The following is a 22,544-nucleotide window of genomic DNA, read 5'->3' as shown; positions in this document are numbered from 1 at the left end:
TAATAGACATTCCCACTGATGATAAATGTGGGCTTATAGCGTAACCTTTAGAACACGTACCATAATGTATGTGCTACTGTAGTCCACGAATTGAGCGCTCTGATATTCATGAAATAGCGCTTTATAAATGATGTTATGTATTACATACTGTACATACATAACATCATTTATAAATGATGTTATGTATGTACAGTATGTATAAAAAGCTACATAAATGTCATGTAAAGATGTTTTCCACATTGCTATATCATACATTACCATAGTTTTTTTCAGGTATAAGCCCATCCCCTGGAATTATACAGAATCAGCCAAATTTGGGAGTGGGGGATGCGAATATACCTGGAAAATTACTTTTAAAAAAAAATGACAAAATGCTTTTTAAACTCATTTTAAGGCTGGCCAATCAAAAGGCAATATTTTTCAATACTGCATGCTTGATTCACAGCCAATATTTTTATGAATGTATTTGTGAAAGTCATCTGAGATACTCATTTAAATCATGCCCAGGGCTTTTAATTGGGAAAACCGTGGTAGGTAAAATTGGGCATCAGGCTGGGGGGTGGACTTAACCTGAGATGGGCTTATACCTGAGTATAATGATCTTAATTTCAAAATGAACTTTCTGAAAGATGTATTGTCCTCTGAAAATGGCAAAAAAATTATGAAAAATAATTTTGAAATTAAGTTGCTCATCTTACTGTAACAAATAACATATTATTAACTTGAGCATAAAAAAATATTGAATTTAAAGAAATGTGTACCCTGATTTTTATACTGGATAATGGATAAAAATAATGAAATCACCTCCAGTGACTGGAAGTATTTCTATCATATTTTGCTGTAAAATTATGGGTAAACATTTTTTAAATACAATAATTTATATGTTCAAGTTGATAATTTTTAAGTTATTTCAAAATGAACACATTAATTTCAATAATGATTTTTGATATATTTGCTTTTTCTTTTAATGAGGACAATGCATCTTTAAGAAGCTGTGAGTTGGTGGTTGAGAAGCACAAGCTGGTCTCTATTACAACCTTAAAGGCTTAATTGCAGATTCCAGGAATTTTTACATGACTGAAAACCAAGCTTTGTTAACAGCTTAATTATATCCACCTAATTAAAATATTCATCATGTAAAGGTTACCATACAGAAAAGTACCAAGAGTCTGTATATGATCATATTTGCTGAATTTCTCATCCTCACTGGAATACTCTGAAACCTTCAAAAGAATCCCAGTGGGCTTAATCTCGAGAAGAAGTCCACCTCAGATTGAAGCCCCTATTTAGTTTGCAAAAGTAGCCTAAAAAAGAGGTCACTCTCAAAGAGAAGCCCATGAGCTTTTTTTCAAGACATAAAATGGGCTTTTTTTTGACATAATACAGTACATACGGTGTGCATGAATTTCAAAGAAACAAGATAAATTAAAAACATGCTTGCTTTATGCAGTAGTTTAGGTGATTTAATGCCAGTTAATACATTCCATGATACAAAGTAATGTTGCAGTGGTCCTATTTAATTTTTCATAGTAGTAATTTCCAAAATTTACAGCATTCATTTTGAAAAGAAGCCCTTTATTTACTTTGCAAAAGTAGCCTCGAAAAGAAGCCCATCCATATTTCACAAAAAAAAAAAGTCCAGGGCTTCAATTCGAGGTTTTACGGTATACAGTATTCTAAAAAATTGATGAGCTCTATTAAAGGGTTTATTGTATTTGATATGTTAAAGTATTCATTTATAAGGTAATTGCCTTTTAAAAGATGCGAATGCATTGTTAAAACCTCTTTATCATGATAAAAACAGTATGAATTCACAATATTCTACTACTGTACTCATATTATTTTACAATTATTATTATGGTATTATCATCATTATTATTAGTTGCGGTGGCCTAGTAGTTAGGACACTTTTCCATCATTCCGATGAGCTGGCATATTGAATATTATTGTACACGTTCTGCATATGCCTATGTCAAAAATCGCAGATAAATTATACATAATGGGGTGTAAGGCCCTTTCATTAAGCAAGTGACAGCCCATAGCTTTTTCGCCACTGATTCTGCAGTGGGGCGGATGAAGGATTTGGCGGTATGGGGGTGCGTGAGAGTCCACGCCACCTCAGCCCCACCATGGTTGGAGCCGAGGTGAGAAAATTGTGAGAGTACGGACCACTAGATGTCCAAAAATTGCACTATCATACCAGATATAATCCAATTTATTTTCATATCAACACACAACACAATTTAGGGAGGTGCGATCGCACCCCACTCCCCTACATTCCCCCAGTTGCCTGTGCGCATGTCTCAATGCAACGCCCAGTCCCTAACCTTTGTGTTAGTCTGAGCAGATAGCTGTCGAAAACAATTCGTTGCGGAATGGGCCATCACTTCACAATCTCATGGAATCACATTATCTGACAATGCAATATGCAATCAGATTAAAATATGATCATTGTTCAATTTTCTTGGAACCTCTTAAAAGTATTGTCATGGTAACAAAGTCACATAAAAGCCATGTGCCTGAAATTCATTTTCTTAATTAAAGACATACTAGTACATAGCTTACAATGATTATGGAGTGATTGTTGGCCTACATCGACTGCTTTTATGCCTCACTAGAGAAAAGTCTGGTTATAACAAAAATCAATTGATATTATATACAGCCAGTGGGATATCTAGGGGTGTGTGGGGGCATGGTTTTAGCCTTCCTTAAAAAGCTTTCCACCCCTCAGAAATATTCAAAAGTTTAAAATCATCTAATATCACCTTATTTTGCGAGCAAGCACCCCCTTTATTTAATCCTTGGGTCCCCCTACTTCACATTCACGCCTCACTACCCCCTCATTTCAAGACTCCTAGATATTGCCACTGAATACAGCAAATGAAAAAACAACTTTGTTAACACACCATGAAAGGGACACTCATTCATTTGATTCAGGTAATTAACAAGTTTATTGGCAAAACCAAGAAAGAACCATACAGTTTACCAAATTTTAACATATTGTATTATAGTACTTAAACATAACAATAATTTACAGCAGAAATTAACTCAATTGTATAAATATTATTATAGTTTATTACCTTAATTGTACAACTTTTACTACAGTTATGGTAAAATTTCAATAGTAGAATTTCATTACCCTATGCTAGTACAAAATGATATACTTTATCATGACCTTCCTTTATTTTATAATAATAATAATAAAAATAATAATATTAATAATAATAAGAGTAATACCATAAATACTCTTGACGAGGAATAAAATAGCAAATTACAATTGAAAAACAGAATCGCCTTATACGCACAACATACAAATTTCATATTTCTTCATCTTGTGCACGGATCATTTGTAACAGGTGAATTTACTACTGCAATGAAGCTGATTGTCGGTGGCAGTCGTGGATCATCATTAAAAACGACCTGTATGGTGGTGTAGTGTATAGAATCAAGTTTTACATGCTTTATAAACATAGATTTTTAGTTATCTGATTTGAACTACAATAAAAACAATGCCGAATTTGCATTTAGAATACTATACCCAGAAAAAAAAAGTGAAAAAATAATAAATATAGAAGCTCAAAAGTATAGAGGCAATTCAATGGTTTTAAAACAATGGTGCAATAACGGTGTGCAATGTAAATGCCAAGGAAAAGTATATATTGGTCAATATGGCTGTTTTATAGGCCTACACATTCTATCACTTCTGCACATTTTAGAATGTAGTCTTCATGATCTTGAAGCTAACCTAGAATCCCAGTTATTAAGTTATTGGCACACTTAGTGGAAATATCAAAGTGGCTAAATCAAATTTTATGACATGCACTGTTAGGAATTCCTCTTCAAACTTTGTGTGATTCAATTTTCTCACAAACAATTGGTCTTATCATAGCATTGTGACTCATGATGCATCCTCTGGTTGTAATAAACTTGCCAAGGTGAGCAACAACTATGGCCTACAAAACAAGGATACATCAACCAAGGCCCTTTTCAATATCTTCCAAGTCCCTGCAAAACAATTACAGTACTTTACTAATTCACAATGGAGCTTACGTCTGCACAGACTCCCAGCTGGCCCCAAACATTGAAATTTTTCGAAAAATGCTAGGCCTAGACCCCTGCATGTCTACAGCCTGTTTAGGTATGCACACGATTTTGACACACTAGGATTTCTAGGCTAGCTTAGGTTTATGAAAGATCACATAAATTCAAAAGCATACAAAGCACATAGAATGTTAGAACAAGTAAATACACACTATTTTGAACAATCGTAGTTCCTTTCCTTGCCAGTTATTTCTCACATTAATGGGGGGGGGGGGGGGGAATTTTTGCGAAACCATAACATTATCCTTTAACACGTTATATTTTCATTGCAGATTTTTTGGGCTCAGTATGGACTCTAAACGTAAGCATTTTCTTTTAGTTTGAGGCGTATGCGGATTTTATAAGTCCGAAATGAAAATATAACGTGTTCTTTCCTATACCTTAACACTGATCGCACTGTAAATTCTCCATAGTAATACCCACTATATGTCACGTGACTGGCTGTAAACAAACCTCGCGGAATGTGTCCATAGAGACCTCCCAGGCAGCATACTGCAGTTAGAGATCTCCCAGACATCATACTGCGGTTAGAGATCTCAGATCTCCCAGACAGCATACTGTAGTTAAAGATCTCATACTGTGGTTGGAGATCTTCCAGGCAGCACAGTTAAAGATCTCCCAGACAGCATAAGGGATCTACTGACCATGGATTTCAGTCCTGGACTGCATTGCATACATCCACGTCTTTACTACATTATGATCCACTGGTGGTATTCTTGAAAAAAAACCAAAAAAAAACCAGAAAAGTAAATGAATTGTGCTCAGCACCACAAAGCACACAGTTCATGTTTATTTTGCCAGCTACAAGTGGTAATCAAGAACCTGTATTCCAAAAAGTGGTGGGAAAAATGGTCTAAGTGGGATGAGTTAGGATTATTCCCTTACCTATTGTGGGGGTAAGCTGCAGAGTTTCAGCCAATTTAAAAGTTCAATTCCCCTGCCTTGTCTCCCATCAAAAACAAATAAATAAAGTGACATCACTGGACCGAAAGAGTATGATCACACTGTTGGCTGACCTGACTTTGACCTTGTTATTAGAGCAATATCATTGTTAATGATAACAAGCAGTCCGTTCATAAAAACATTTTTAAACGCCACATTAAATTGTTATTCATCACAAATTCAGTCTGAAATGTGGACAAACAAGGGTGTCGATCCATGCTTGAAAGTGAGGCAAGGGAGAGGGAATGGAAAAAAAGAAAGCCCTGACCCTGGGAGGAACGTCATACCAATTGTCCCTCCCAGGGCCAGGCATGCAGAGGAAATCTCCCACCAATCAATGCCCCAAGTGGACAAAGGAGGTGTGGAAGTTTCGTATATTATTAAAATGTTCACATGATTTGAATATAATATATCCCAATATTTGAAGGCAAGGCACCTAAATTGACAGCTCCAATCTCCGCTGTCATTTTGGATGCCTAGAAAAACAATGCTATAGCGAAAAAGAAGGCAGAAATGATTGTTGTTATTGTGTGTTTTACTGCACAACTCCATTGTCAATGCCCACTTGCCTTTAAAAATGCACCCATTCAAGTTTCACCTTGATTGCCATTTTCACTATTGAATTCATTCAAACATTGGTGTTCTTCATTCAGGCACAACAGATTTATGGAGCCATAGCAAAGTCTAAGTGCATCCAGAAAATATTTTGATGTTGATCATAATGATATCAATATTGATATAATAATGATACTAAATGCAATTCTTACATAACAATACTAATATATATGAAGGCCCCCCTCCAATGGAAATATGTTTTTTTTTTTTATATTTAAAAAAACTTTCTTGGGTTACCACTAGGAAATAATGTCTGTTCATTTCATTTCTGTTTTCATGGATTTTGTTTTGTATACAAGAAATTGTACTGATTATTGATTTCAATTCCTGAATAAAATGAAATGAACACTGTAATAACAACAATGACAAGGACGATCGATCATGATAATAATAATACCTGTAGTAATAATAACAATACTACTACTAAAAATAATAATTAATTTAATAGTATTAATGATGAAGCTGATGATGATACTAATATATATAATATTGATATTACTTCATGCTTAATTAATTTGTCCATTATCAATGTAAAATATATAATTTACAGAAATACAATCGCTGTTTAGTTCCTGTGTTTGTATATGTGACAAATAAATTACAGGTTTCCCCCTCTAAAGACCCTTCCAATTAAAGACCATCTTTCTGCAGTCCCAAGTGAAGGCTTATCTTTAATCTTAATAATAATTTGTCCAATTAAAGTCCAAAGCTGCTGAAGACCAGGAAAGACAGGTGGGACAATTGCCCTAGGACAAAACAATAAAATAAGGTGTATTTGGGAAAAAAAAACTATGTTTTCAACGACATGTCACATTGATTATAGCTCTATTCGCCTGAATTAGGTATCTTATTACATAAAACGCCAGAGCCCAGACCCTTGTTCTTGGACACTTTCGGCAGCCCTGATTTGCTTACAGTATTCTACAATGTTTAAATGTACAGTACAGTATATATACTGAACCATACTCTACTGAATCATGATAAGGAACATATTTGCATTGAATGAAGTGTTTTAACCCGAAGACCTGGAAAAAAAAACAAAAAAAAAAACCACAAGATTAACCTCTATAGTCCTATAATGCTTGAATTTAGTTTGTTTTGGCATATTCGTTCCAACATCTGTTTTTATTACTACTGTACCATTTATAAATATAAGAATATACAACATGTCCGTATTTTACACACTTTTCAAAGATAAAAAAATAATTATTGTACAAAAGTATATTATATTATAGAGGGTGATATATAAGCAGTAGATATAATGTTGATATAAAACATTTTAAAAATAATAATACTTTACTATATGTGACTAGATTGATTTGTTGGTTTTTATAGTTACCTAAGCCTCCAAACATTTTAAAAATTTATGCCAAATGTCAATCCGCACAACGTACCATACTTGCAATAATATTTAACACCTTTTATAAACATATTTAATGCTATGTACTGCCGACAACATAACACAACAAACATACATGTTATTTGTATGTTATCGTCTAGGTGTATCTTCCCCTATTAGCCGCTAAGTCTGGGGTTCTACAATGTATAACTATAATGTAATAAATGCTGGAATGTTACCCCGGTTTTGACGAGAATAGTCGCCCCTAGCGCCCTCAGCAACGCCCTGTAGGACGAGTATACTTGTCGATGTCTGCGAACGTGTTCATAAGCCAAACTCCCTTGAACACAAAACTGGAAAAAAGTTTTTGGGTGGGGGTTTCATACCACCCCTTTTCAATCAAAAGGTAATTTTCAGCATTGCCTGCCTAATTCAAAGCCACTAATTTTTTAAAAGTTAGCTAAGCTACTCTTTCAAGTCATACCCTGGGCTTCTGCTTGAGGAAAGGCTGGTACGAAAAACTGGCCGTAAAGTAGGAGGTGGGCTTATACCCAAGAACTACGGTGTTACAATATAGTACTCTAAAAAAAACCACCCAAATATTGCCTTTGAATTACAGTGCTAAAAAAATTGCCTTTTGAATGAAAACAGGATACCCCGGATATTAAAGTCCAACTCTCCACCCCTCCCTCCCAATTTTGCGTTAAAAGAAGTATTGTAGGCTTATTCTAGTTGAACTACAGTACAATATCAGCTGTGAGTGTTTAAAATCAGCTGATTGCTTTCCCTGCGATTGGCAACCACTAGGCCAACCTGTCACCTGGGATATTCTCATACCTGGTGACAAGGCTAAACTGATTAGTGATTGTAATTTAACACTGATTATCATCGACACGACACACATGCATTATCCAATGGAATTCAACTGTAAAACCCGCAGACAATACATTATCGCATTATATAATTGACATCAGGCCTAAATGAGAATTTTAAAGTTTTTCAATATCAGCTGACTCTGGTTAAGAATCACCTCTCCCTGATTAGACATACAGTAAAACTTGTCTATGCTCACTTTGCCTAACTCAAATAATTTCTTAGTACAAGATAGAATAGCATAAATAGAGTAACAAATTGAAATCAGGGTGCAGGCTGTAAGGTAAATACACTAAACAAGAAAACCCTATCGTTAATGGTCAAAAAGATTGTATTATACGAAGTACAGAAACACATGCAAGGCCTACATACCAATGTCCATTCCAGATATTGAGAGTAAAAATTCTGGTTTGATGATTAAGTTTATGGCTAAAAAAGGTGTCAAAATATAAATTTGAAAGAATTTTTACAATACTGTAGTTTTTTTGATACAATAAAAAAAAGTCCCCTAATAGAGGTTGCAATGTACTGATTTGACAACTTGGCACATTCAGAAAGTGTCCCCATCCCCTTAATAAGGGGTTGGCTGTAGTGTAAAAAGATATACAGTATTTCACCCCCCATCCCCCACATTTCACAGAAAAGTTCCCCCTTAATAGGGGTGTCCCAAATGAGGGGTTCTACTGTATGATAATTTATATAGCGCTTTTTAACACAAAAAGTTGCTATACGGATATGAATCCTGTCTGCCCCTGCGATGAACTCAAAATTATGAGTATTTGACTAGCATTTACATGTGTAATGAGATACCTTATTGCAAATTCATACTGCAATCACAAACATTTATAATATTATTTTATCTTTATCTAAATATTGTCAGTATAACAATTAACTTTTGCTGTTAAGTTACACATATTCACTAAAGAGTCACGATCAGCATATTCCCAAATAATTAAAATTTCAGATTCTATAAATTATAAACATGTTCATTAAAAATAGTGTTGCCAAACACTGATGATAATGATGATGATGATGACGACGAGGAGGAAAATGATGATGGTGATGAGAATGAGATGAAGATGATTGGTGATGGTGACGGTAATGATGATCTTAATGATGACGAGGAAAATGATGATGATGTTGTTGATGATGATGAGGAAAATGATGATGATGATGATGATGATGAAGATGAATGATAAAGAGATGAAGATTACTGGTGATGATGAGGTAATTATAATAATATGATTGGTATTGACTATGTTGATGAAGATAGGTGATGAAGACAATGCTGATGAGAGGCGGTGGGGATTTTGATGGGTGACAACGCTGATAATGGATACTTATTTCCAAATGAAGTATGACGATGATTGTGTTAGGTAAATGATGAAGATGGCAGATGATGACTGATCTTAATCTAAAAAAAAATAATAACAATAAAAAAATAAAAAATAAAAATAGCGTTCATCTACAAAATATGCTTTATAAATAGTCTTAATAATGAGGCTTAAAGAATATTTAACCTAGGACCCGACCCTGGAATTAGAAGGCAAGCATCTTAACCATATGGAAAACGTTGTCACATCTGGGTTGCCATGCCCCCACACACGCCGTTAAGCACAGCAACAGAGCCTAGAACAGCTCACACGGTGGGCTAATTCGGGTGCTGTTGTCTAATACAGTAACTTTTCTTACTTGGAATATGCACTTTTGAACTGAAAAAATACGTTCTGTTCCTTGTTGAATAGGAAATGGGCATGATTTGTGTCGATTTAGAAGAGGTCACCTCACTAAATCAAGCCTCAGACATAAACCAGATGAGATGTCAACAGGGTTCGCCCGGAATAATATAATATATTAAATACCCTTTCTTGTAATATAAAACTCAACGTGATTGGTGTAGGTCCTAATTACGCACATTTGCTTCTAAAAATAAGTGTTTTTTCACAAACGGTCTTTCCCAGGAACATGGGTCAAGCGTTTCTGGACATGTCCATTCGATAAAAGGGGAGAATGTTTAAGATCCTGATATTTTTTAGAAAGAAAAAGATCCCCACAGGAATCATTTAAAAGTGTGACTGCATTTTACATTACTTTTTACTTGCTGAATGTCTAGTAATACTTCAATTTGTAGGTTTTTGGTGTACTGTGATGAACTGTATTTTACCCATTCAATAATGGAACATTACAGCATGGTCTTGCTCTCGTGATCTGCATCACTTGAGTCAACCTCTTAGCATCGAAGGCAAATGCGAAAAAAACACCACAAAGTTTTCCATAACCAAGTTCCCCAGCTCCACTTGATGATAATAATCATTCTGTTGATAATGATGATGGGTGGTGATTTATATGTGATCATGGGCATATGCTGGGTGGATGGGGGGTCCTAGATGCCCCACCTCCATGGTAGAAAATAAGCTTCACTGAGTGGGTTAAAATACTAAAAATGACTATTTAATACTCACTGGAATAAGGATTAGTTCAGCATTCTCAATTTTTGCACATCCCCCACACACTCTGGGCCGTTTCACACCACCCAGGCCAAAACGAGCCTACACCCCTGCGTGATGAATTTCACATTATATTAAGCTTTATCCTCTGAGACTTGGCATTGGAATGCTAACAGGCTACCAAGTCATAAAGTAGCAACCAGTACTTATTAGGTTATTCAAGACTCCTACATAAAAGGGCATGAAACCTTTCATTCCTCAACCAATTTTTGAGCTACAGGAGGTAGTATGAAAAAAATAGGGGTTTCCTGATGGGGACGTTCTGAAGCATTGTGGGTAATACTTGAGCACACAAAACTACATCAGATACACCACTTTATATTCCAGGAATTTTGTTGAATATTGGTAAAGTAGACTGTATGAATATGATGTAAATACTAAGGTCCACAAACTATAGGCGGTGACTCAATTTTGGGCTTTAAAACTTTATTGGAGGGCCCAGTCAGTCAAATCACCCAGGAGAAAAAAAAATCAAAGATTTGTTTTTGTAAATCATTTTCATTGATGATATAGCGAATACACAGTTTATATAAATTTTGTCACAGATGATTAGGCCAATTAAAAAAAAAAAAGTTTCTCATCCTAATATTTTGAAAAAAAGAGAATGAGGGCACATTTTTTCCCCCCGAGATGGCAACCAAGATGGTCGATGGAAAAGAGCTACTACTTTCTCACTTTTCCTAAGTAGACACATTGAAAGCAAATAAAAGAAACACTAGACATGATTCATACCATATATCCCTAGCCACAAACGATCGAGAGAGGAATTTTACTGATGTGAGTTAGCCAGATTTTCGTACATTTCATAATATAAAGGAAATAAAAATTTTTTAAAAAGTTGGTAAGGCAAAGTACATGGATGAGCGAGGAGAGGAAAAACTAGTAATTTTTTTTTATTTGGCCTTTTCAAACTATTGTGTATCATAGAACATGGAGGTAATTTTCACGATCAGCACTTCTCGCCAGGTTTTTGTACGTTGGCTCCTAGCGCGGTTGGAATGAAGCTTGGTGCTTAGAATCTCAAGTAGGCAGTGAAGTAAAAAGTTTGCAGAATTCTGGTTTAAAATATATTATGATTCATGTTATCATAACTGAAACTAAAGCTGATATTACACCTCATGCTGGCTAAATATGGCTGCCAACTCGGAGTGTGAATTCCATTCATTTTACGTCATATTTCTTCATAAGAATTCTTAAATTAGTAACTTAATGCCTCTCATTTTAAAATATAAACAACTACAGGTCTCCCTCCAAATAAAGACCACTTCTAGGACCAGCTTTCCATGGTCTTTAGTGGCTTTGGTTTCTAATCGCAAGTTATTAGCTAATAAGATAGAAATTTTTTAATAATTAGAATGTTTATTTGTACAAAAAAAGTTTTATTTAGAATGTTCATTTGTACAAACTTAAATGTTTTTTAAATTGAAAAAGTCTTCATATGGGGGGAAGGGAAAATGAATACCTAGACGCGATTCAAACTCACGACCTTCAGTTCTTTAGAACACATCCTTAACCATTCATGTGACATGCCCTATTAGTGGTAATGGTAATGTACAGTCCTTGCTGAAACCCTGTTTTTTTTTAGGTATAGGAGGAACCCTGGGGTCCAACTTAAAAAAAGGGTGATAAAAGTTTGTTGGAAATCACCTCTAGTTTATGTGTACAAAATTTCCTGCATGTCCGTTCAAAATTGGCGGCGCTGGACGCTTTTAGTTATGGTAACAACAACAACAACAGTGAGGTTCTGGGGTCAGCACCTTGCGCGGACCAAAAAAAAAAAAAAAGGACAAAAAAAAAAAAAAAAAAAGAGGGAAAAAGCAAAACAACAGGAAAACAAATTATGAAAACAAGTAGTTGTAAGCCCAGCCAAACACACTCAACAAATTAATACTTTAAACGAAGCCTATAGAACTGGCTATGGGATAGAAAGGTGATTGATTTATTAAAACAAGGTACTGCTGTAATAATTAATGGTAATATTTATAAATACATTTTTATCTCTTTCAAATGTCTACCAGGATGTAGGCTACTTAACAAGAGATATTCATCACATGAAAGACTACAATCGAAGACCTGGTACAATACTACATTTTCAACTGTGGAGCACACACTTACAAGAATTATTCCCACACGTTCTAATGCACACGCACACACACACCCCCCCACACACCCACACACACACACACAGCTAATGCACTAAGCCTATAAGTACCAGTCATACTAAAACTAGCAGTTTACTTAAATTATATACATGTAAAACAATTATTCTTATTTTGGACACTGTAGAGAATAGAAGACTTAGGAGCCATTCTTTCTTTTAAAAACTAGCTTCAGCCCCCATGGACTTTAGACAATTTTTCAGAAAATAATCTCCTTCAGCGACTATTATCTATAGTGTCCTCAGAACTTGACAAGTGCATAATATCTACAAATTGTTCTTCCTCTATCAACTAGTTCTGTCTGTGGTAAGATGATCAGACAAGTACAAAACAAACTTCTGTATGCCCATGAATATCAATGTTTACTTTAGGCCCAATAAAAATAAATATCAGTTTATTACCCTATCTAGGCTGGAAAAGTGAAGGGAGGAGGGACGCTTTTAATTTTTTTTATTTTGCAATAGCCAAATATCATCCTTGAATTGTTTGCTGATGAATTGGTATTCAAAGTAAAATACATGACTGAAATCAAACAATATCTACTCAATATTTACTACAAATAAAATATTTACTACAAATAAAAATTCAACAAAAAATTGTTTCTTTCAAAAAAATTGTTTTCAAAAATGTTTCTTTACTATAGACTACATGCTAGTGAGGGTGATAAACTAATCATTTTTTTTGTTGGGCCTTGTAGATGGTCACACTTAGTGACTTTGTATGCTGTGTCAATAAATTGGCGACAGGATCGTACTGTTATCAACCTATAGCCACTTGCAAACTATTTGAAGTACAGTATGGAATAGGAATGCTTGTTTATCTTCCTTGTTCATCCCAGATAAAGTTATCATAAAATATAGTCTAGTTCAAAAGTGTTTAACAGCTTGACTGTCAGACCGTTTTTTAAGGTTTCTTCCCGTGTGCCAAAAGGGTTTACATGTATAAGCATACTTTTTTTGAAATTTTATGTAGTCATCAAAATGATGTGTCTAATAAATTGGCAGGAAAATATTAGGGGACGAGGAAACTTATCGGCGGTATTGTGATAGCACATTTTATTGATTATGCCAAGTGTGAGTTTTCTCGTCTGCTTTTGCGTGGGTTGGTACATGATCAAAGTGCGCCCCCACTTGTGCCACTCGGTGTACTGCCGGCATCATAACCCAACAAATATACAGTACATACATAATTTGTACATTATTGTCTAGGTGTATCTTTCCCAAACTACCATCCGTTTAGTCTGTGGTACTATATGAACAAAGAAGTAATAAGCGCTACAATGTTACCCTGGTTTTGCCAAGTATAGTCATCCCTGGCGCCCTCAGCAACATTCTGTGGGACGAGTATACTTGTCGCTGGCAGCCAACGTGTTAATGTAGTGTAGTGCGTAGATGTGACTTGGTGGTTAAGGTGCTTATCTTCCAATCCCAGGGTCCTGGGTTCAACTCCTATGATTGCACATGATTTTTCCTCACAACTTAAACCCCGACCAGACTATCAAATTGTATTTGACATACCGGTAAACATGTGACATGGTTATATATGGTCACGATGACATCACATCATGACTATATATAGCCACATCATGACTGTATATGGCATACAACAGTTTTTGTCAAAAGAAAATTTGATAATTCGGACAAAGCTTAAAATACATCTTTACTCCCTAAGCCTTATAATGAGACTTAAGCCGGCCGACAGGATTTTTTTAAGAACGCGATGCGCGCGCAACGGATTGTTTTTAATGATGCTCCGTCAGAGTACCACTGAAAATCAGCAGACAGTGTCGCGTCGTCTAATGCTCACAGGGAGCGGAGTTGGATTTGTCGTGCGACGGTCCTACAACTGTCGTACGATGTAGTGAGTGGCTGGCTTTAGTTTGTAAAGCATCAAATGATTTATTTAAGAAGGCTCCTGAATATCAGCCGCCCTTCTAGTAACTGAATGGGTCACCCTCTACAAATATGGTATAAATTTAAAATTTATTGCTAGGAAAAGAGAATTTATGTCAGGAAAATATCCCTAAAGCTAGCCAATTTTAAATAAATCAGAAAAAAAGATATGAAATTTGTAAATAGTTTTACCACCTTTTACTTTCAAAGTAAAGTGGGTAATTAATTACTTTTCTGAATCAAATACATGCTACATTTATTACATTTATTAATTTATTTTTAATACTGGATGGCCTCTCGCAACTGTTTTCCCAGATGGCACAGTTTACAAAAACAAAACAGTTTACAACTTACATAAAAGTATACAGAGGCCAACATATCTTAAAATATTATAATCAATAATAAAAACTTATAACTGTCTATTATGTCCACTGTAGCTGCATTATGATTTGTCTATAAACACACCAAGGTAAGGATAAATCCACGAAAATCTAAAACTGAAAGAGATCCTTCTAATGATAAATAGGCCAGTGCACCTGAAGACAATTGCTTTTGCCAAAGGAGGTAATGTATTCACTGCTGTCTGTGTCCGTTAGAAAGATTAAAGCCAAAACTAATGAATGGATCATAAGGTTTAGTGGAATGTTACATGATCTTCGAAAAGAGAGGGAAAAGGTCAAAGGCCATGGAAATTTTATTCTTTTTCTACCCTGAGCATAAAAGAAAAAAAAAAAATAATGAAATAACCTGCGTATTGTTTGTAATTTAGGCACATGGCGGAATGGAACCAACAATCTGCGTATTGTTCGGTATTCAGACATAGTGGAGGTGGAGTAACAACCAGCTCAAGCTGCCCAATCAGTAGACAGTATCGCATTGCCAAGCACTCACATGGAGTGTAGATGGATTCACCGGCCGAAGCGCTATATAGTCCTACTCAGACACTGTGGAATTCCACAGTTTCTCTTTTAATAATATATTTATAACAACTCTCTATATGTGTCTGGTACAGTACGTAGCAAACAAATCTCATAAGCAAGTTAGTCCTAAATGGCAACCCTGGATCAAGGTCATTTTTTAGACCCTGGGAATCTTCTGCAGAGTTTCATTTATTTTTTTCTATTTTAAAATCTGTGCAATAAACCATAAAAATAATATAATGTTCCTTAAAAGTTGATGGACTGCTAAATAATAATAATAATAGTAATATATGGATAAGATGATAATAATAGTGCTTAATGCAAAAAATCTTCTATGCTCTTCACAAAAAAGATTAAAATAAAGCAGTGACAGTCTGGCACCATCGGCCACCACTATAGCGTATTCCCATTCCTAGGTGACAGGTTACACATTTTCCCCGCCACAGACGACAGGATGCTTAGAGATGGAGGTCAAGATGGCCCCCCCCCCCCCGCCAGAGAAAGATACAAGCCATGTTACGTCGCAAAAAGACAAGAATTATGATTGGTTGACTGGTTGGATTGGAACTACCAAAGCCAATGGCCTACATATAGAATAAACCTAAATATAGATCTTTTGGCTTATGTTTTCTACTTCGTATAAAATATTAAATGACAACAATCCAGGATATTTTTCTACAACAGTTTTCCTGTTTCCTGCAGTCAGTACCGGTATATTTCGAAAATGAAAGAGAAAGAAAATGAAGAAATAACAGAACCAATTGTTGACTGAAGATAACAACATATTGGGAGGGAAGTTATATCTCAAGGAAGTAAGCCTAAATGGATGTCATAAAATCCTAGAGGAAAAATACGGGATAAGTCGGATAACAAAACAAGTCGATTGGCCGAGCGGTTAAGGCAGTAGTGCGTAACGTTACAGTGTGATGCAGCCCATTTCATGTGTGTACCTACCAGGTAGCCACTTGTACTCGTGGGTGGAGAGCGACAACCATAGGTTGCACAGCGAGGGAGTGCCCAACCGCAAGGTTGAGAAGCAGAGCCACAAATACTGTACCAAACTGCTCCTACATAATTATTATATATAAGTCTATACTAAATATATATGCCCTCATTTTAATTTAGTTTTACTTCCATGTGTCTATCCACAAAAACCATTAAACTGCAAAGCACAATATCCACACTATGAAATTGTATACATGACAATAATTTATGAATTCCACGCCAACTCAACAAATTTATAAAGTATCCCCGATGACCATCTTGGATTTTTGCTAAAATTTTAACCAAATAATCCCTAAGGGACATTATGAATATAATAATCAGTTTCGTTAAAAAAATCTAAAGCATTCTGTCTGAAGTTACGGCACTTTAAATGTTGAAGCCATGCTCCTTCTTCGGACTTGCGAAGAGCAGAAATACCTTCCTTTAGAAAAGTAATAATTTCATTTAATTTTTTTTTAAATTTACATGGAAATGATAATTTCATATCACATCCATATATGGACATGATGTCATATACCCATATATGGATAAGATGATGTAATATCATACCCATATATGGAAGAATCACATGTATTTGTAGTATAAAATAACTGTCACATTAAAGAATAGAAAGCAAAACTACTATTTGTTTGTTTTTCAGTGTTACAATCCTGAATATTGTTTGAATGTATAGATTCAGGAAGAACATTGTTAAATACAGAATTCATTGAAAACAAATATCTACATTTCCATCAATGTAATGGTTTCTTTATATATAATAATATGTAATGCAATGTCTAAATATAATCATACATTATACTATATTTCAGCCAGCATTTTACCGAGGGAGGGGTAAGTTGTCCAACAGTGGGTCTGACAATCACGACAGGGTCTAACTGAGTGAGAATCTCTGCTAAGCATTCTGGTGCCTAAAAAAAAGTGGGTAATTTTGGCTGAATTTAAGAAGTTCTGAGGCGTTTTTGCACATATTATGCCCAAACAATTTTTCCCCTTTTCCATGGTTTGACAAGTTGTGGCTAACACGTTAACATGTCTGACGGAAGCTTAAACCTCCCAGCACTTCCTGGCGCTGCCACTGCTTTGGTACATGATGGCAATAACATTCAACTATCATTAATTTCTTTTGTTTTCCAGTAAAAAATTAAAAAAAAATATTATTTACCAGATAGGACCTAATTCAAGATTTTATATATAGGTTGGTGAACATGGAGAAAAATCCATTTTATAGAAAAATTTGACAAGCCAAACAGAATGGTAGAAGTGCCATTGGACGGCCACAAATTTCTAGTAAGATCCTCCACGATGACAAAAAATAAAAATTATTGTCGCCGATCAAACAATTGAACATTATAGGAATGTTCCTGAACTGTGCACCCACAAATGTATTTTTATGACAATAAAAGATCTGTATCTTTATCTGCATAAAATCTGTTATGCAGATTCTGTTTCCGTTATTTCCTTCATTCTACCAACAACAGACTCAGATTACCGGATGGATGTGTGATTCTCCATAAGTTAAGTTTCATTAGGAAGTGGAGTTGTTTTTTTTTTTTATTAGTGACAACATTCTTAGCATTTAGAGGATTTGAGTCCAATAGCTGTGCTGTTGTGCATCAATTTGGTTATGAATATTAAGAAGTTTTCTCTGTTTATAGATTTACAGTACTTTATATTTGAGACATATAATCAATAGGGGTTAACCATATAGTAATGCCAGGCCCGTAGCCAGGGGGGATTTTATGATTCGGGAAAACCCCTTTTCTAGCAAACCCTCTTCTTTTCTGGCCAACCCCAAGTCTTCTCGGATAAGGACCTGTCTCTTATACACATCTGGAACAAGCCCCACCCAGCCACCCAGACTTGGATGTTTTGGAACATATCTGCTTTTATTGCATTATTTACATTCATACACTGTAAAGCACAAAAATCCTCTGGCTTTGGAGGTTTTTGACAACCCCACCGTGGTTCTAACCCTGGATTTCCCGTCCAGAGAACCCCCTTGGAAGAACCTGGCTACGGGCCTGAATGCTGATCATTTGCAATAGCATATATCTAAAGGATATAACCTATAAAAATGTTAGCCTATCCTCTGCGCAAAAATTTGCTAACGAAAAAAGAAAAATCACTCAAGTTCACTCATTTCTTATTACTACACAAACAGGCTGCATTAACGACAGTTGCTGACCGGGAGGTATTGGCTGACCGGGAGGTATTGGCTGACCGGGAGGTGGAAAAAAGCGAGCTTGCCCTCACCTTCAACAGTAGCAACCGAAAAAAAATAAATATGAAATCATTATATTGAATAAAAGTCAGACGTTTCTTCGGGGCATACTACTGTACATATCTCTACAATAGGTATTATGAACCATTCAAAACTCTGACCACAATTTCCTTCTCCCTCGGACCAAGGTCATTTGGCATTAGCAACCTCCTTCCCCAACTCCGAATAAAATAAATCATGGATCCACCAATGAACGATTTCAGTTTTCTTCACATACTTTTGGCTCTTTCAGTACATTCATTCTAACTATGTAACTTTAAACAAGATTATTATTGCTGTATAATTCCTGATCTGACTACTTGACAATTGTCAGTGTAAATTTTTTTTCCATCCTTCTATTCAGCTCAATACACCTGCCATAGCATATATGTAGTTACTTTACGGGTGCAGACACTCCGATTTTGGATTAACTACTTACTTTGCCATAGCCACCAACTGTCTCGCTGGGTGATTTTGGATGAAAAAAAAGCATTTTGCAGAAACACATGCATGATCATAAACTGTCACATATGTAGCACAAGTCTATGCATAGTAACAAATTATTACAAATTCAGGGAAAAATGTATTTAAAATTAAAAGAAAGTGGTTTTATTAAAAATATAAAAACGGTCAAGCAGTGACTGAAAACTGCAATTATCAGCACTAAACACACATGCAGTCATGTAATAAAGGAAAAGGTAGGAGAATAACCCTTAAATTGCAGCGTCATTGTGCTGAATTGTGTATGGGTGTGGTCCATGAATACCTAGCAGCCGCAGAGAGGCGCTTCATGGTAGCTACATGTTCACATCATTCCACAACGACAGGGGCTGAAATGAACCATAACCTTGGGGTAACCCCTACTCTTCCGAAAGATGCAAAGCCAAATGGCCGAGCGGTTAAGGCAGGGGCACCGTGATCATAGCCAACAATATCGGCATAGGTTCGCGGCCGGCTCGCTCCTATGGTTCTGGTGGTGGAACAAGTCTTCTCGGATAAGGACTATAAGCCATAGGCCCAGTGTACACAAATGCTCATGTGCACTTTAAAGAACCCAGTACATCCTTTGAGAAGAATAGGGGGTTACCCTGGTGTACTGGTTCAACCAGCCCCTGTTGTGGACTGTTTTATGTGAACTGGGCCCTCTGGGAGAACAGTAATTTGTTACTGAAGAGGAAACCCAGTATAAAGAACAAATAAGTAAATAAATAAAAAAACAATGGGTTCTCTAAAGTGCACACAAGCCAAATGTTTACACTAGACCTCCATTTTAAGTCGTTGAGTGAGAAGACTTGGTTCTACCAACCGAACCATGGGCGAGGAGTGGCTGGAACCAGCACCGATGTTAAGGATTAGCTAGCGGCGCACCTGCTTTACCGCTCAGTCGCTCAACTCAGTATTTATGTGAATACTTAATTCACTGACATGTTTACTAAAAATTGATCAGAATGCCTATTTATTTTTTGTTTGCTCAAGTAATGAAACGTTTGTGTACATAGTTTGGGTGCTAAAATTAAACATACATTGAAACTCAAATTGTATGTGGCATTATTAAAAATTGTTTTGTTGATGTACTCAGTACAAACATTCCCTGAAATTGCTTTAAAACAGCTTAAAAATGTTCAGATTGTCACAGCCCCCACCCATCCTCCCAGCCAACTGGTGTAGACATTCGCGGATTTCAAATATCTCAAGTTGGTAACTATGATCTGCCCAATTCACCATCTTTATCTATTAGCAATTCAGTTCTCTGAACACTATGAGTCATGAGCCTTAATATATCTGTAGGAATGAACCTACTTTTAGTAGCCAAACTATAATGCGATAATATTACTGTGTAAAAGATTAGAATGCTGAGTTACTGCAAAATCACTGTCTCATGGGTCAGTTTTGTCTTTTCCACATAAGAATTTCTGGGAATATTCAAGAAATATTGTAGTAATGTAGCTCATGTTGCATAAAAATACTGACAATTTCAGGGGATGGGCTTTGACTTGGATTAGAATGTCATCTCTAAGACTGGGCTGTCACCTGGGATGTGCTTTCACCTGGGGTGAGCTGGCAACCTAGGTAGGGTGTCACCCAGTGAGGACTGTCACATGGGGTGGCTGTCAAGAGGGGTGAGCTGTCAACCTGGGTGGGCTTTATCCTAGGGTTTGGACAGACACAGGGTGGGATTTCACCAGAAATGGGTTTTCCTGAGGTGGGGTATAATAAGTGCACCATATAGCCATCTGTGCAGGATGTTCTCATTTTTAACATGCGGAGCAGGATTAATTCCGGCTTGAATTCAATTATGTCATCTCATGAGGGAGACAGAATAATCTCACAGAGGTTAACCAATAATCATGGGCTTAACCCTTATCAATGCAACACCTCGCGTTCCAAGTATTGCACACCACTGGGAATGACAACTAAAATATGGCCAACATTTTTAATCATTATTTTTTATGAGTCATGCAACTTTATGGGCTTCGTAGTATCAATTAATTGATGCACCTTTAAATGATGGCAAATGAAATATTCAAGATTCAGAGACGATTACTCACTCATAGTCACATATGAATCACACGATTAGAAATTTTGCGAGGTTAAAAAAATGTTTAATAATTTAGCTGAAAACCTTGTTTTACCTCTGTTAAACAAGAGTACAATACAGTAGAACTCCTATTATGGGGACACCTTCGGGACCAAACAAAGCATCCCCTTAATGTTGACTATAGTGTAGTGTAAAGATACTTTCCCTTGTTTTGTGACCGAAAAAAATGTCCCCTTAATAGGGATGGTCCCCAAGGAGGGATTCTACTTGGGACTCGACTGTATCAACTAACAATATCATTAATCACCAGCTAAATAATAATTATATCGAACTGTGTCATCGTGTGATGAACATGTTGAGGGCTTCTTCATTGACTCTCTCTGTAGACTATGAACGTAAAATTCTACAGACAGGGATTACAGTACATGCTAATATATGCGGTGGATTGTCAAATACACGTTCCTCAGACATTCTTTAAGATAAAAATGTCATTAATTCACTGCTTTGTGGTGGGTTTTTTTTCTAGTTTGTATGAATAATTAAATTGTTAAACCTGTGTAGAATAAATTACAAAGAAAAGTTAGCAAATATGCATGTATCTGGTTTGAATTGCTAAAGATCTGATCCAGGAATTTGAATAGAGGAGGCCCAGGAAAAAATTTTCACAGATGGAGGGTCTAGTTAGAGGACCTCAGCCCCACCATGGTTGGAGCTGAAGTAGGAAAATTTATAATTATGGCCAGAAATGGCACTCTCAGACTTTCTTTCTCCATTTAAACTAAAAATGTAAAAACTTTAGGGGGCAGGCTTCCTCTGATCCACCACTTGAGTTTCGGTATGATACGACCAGGATTGGAAGTCTCTGTTGCGAAACGTGTGGTGTTTATTTGCTCACAATCACTTCAACATTTCTAGGTCAGTCTGGCGAAACAAGCATCATAGTCTCGAGACTTACTATTACATACATACATGTATACACTGTACTGAGAATTTTAGTAAAACCTGTTAAAAATGAAACCAAAACAGAAGCAAAACTAAAATAATAACAGTAACAACAACAACCACAGTAGCAACAATAATATGGAATTTTCTTAAATTAGACCAAAATAATAGCAAAAGATGTCTACTTAAAATTACTCAAATTTTTTCACTATTCACTTGACATTTTTATCCACAATCTGAGATAAATAAATCCCATAGAACTACGATGCCTTTTCTTATCTTATCTAATTCCTTTAAACACTGTGACAAAGAAAATACCACCATGCATTAAAATCTTAAAGCTATATATTATTGAATATCACATCTTTGAAAATCTTCAGTCAATGAACATAGATCAGTCTTGGATTAAATTCTTTATAAGGCAGACACTGTTTCAGTCGCGGGAACTCA

The 22,544-nt window shown here is 35.9% G+C and overlaps 1 long non-coding RNA gene across 3 annotated transcripts in view; it reads right to left on the bottom strand.

Annotated features, from left to right (window-relative positions):
• Positions 1-2,458: 2,458 nt before the first annotated feature.
• Positions 2,459-22,544, bottom strand: part of LOC117116315 — a 30,647-nt gene continuing 10,561 nt past the window's right edge. For 2 of the 3 annotated variants that reach the window (XR_004446725.1, XR_004446724.1), the window contains one exon: positions 4,080-4,816. This is a non-coding gene — a long non-coding RNA (uncharacterized LOC117116315). Of the gene's footprint in view, positions 4,006-4,079; positions 4,817-22,544 lie in introns of those variants that run through there. The other variant, XR_004446726.1, reaches the window with a different exon arrangement.

This window comes from Anneissia japonica, unplaced genomic scaffold, assembly GCF_011630105.1.
Source record: "Anneissia japonica isolate Jap-2015-1 unplaced genomic scaffold, ASM1163010v1 scaffold287602_len1038180_cov171, whole genome shotgun sequence".
Taxonomy (NCBI): Eukaryota; Metazoa; Echinodermata; class Crinoidea; order Comatulida; family Comatulidae; genus Anneissia; species Anneissia japonica.
Note: the sequence above shows the minus strand (reverse complement) of the source record. Positions and strands in the feature narration are given on the sequence as shown.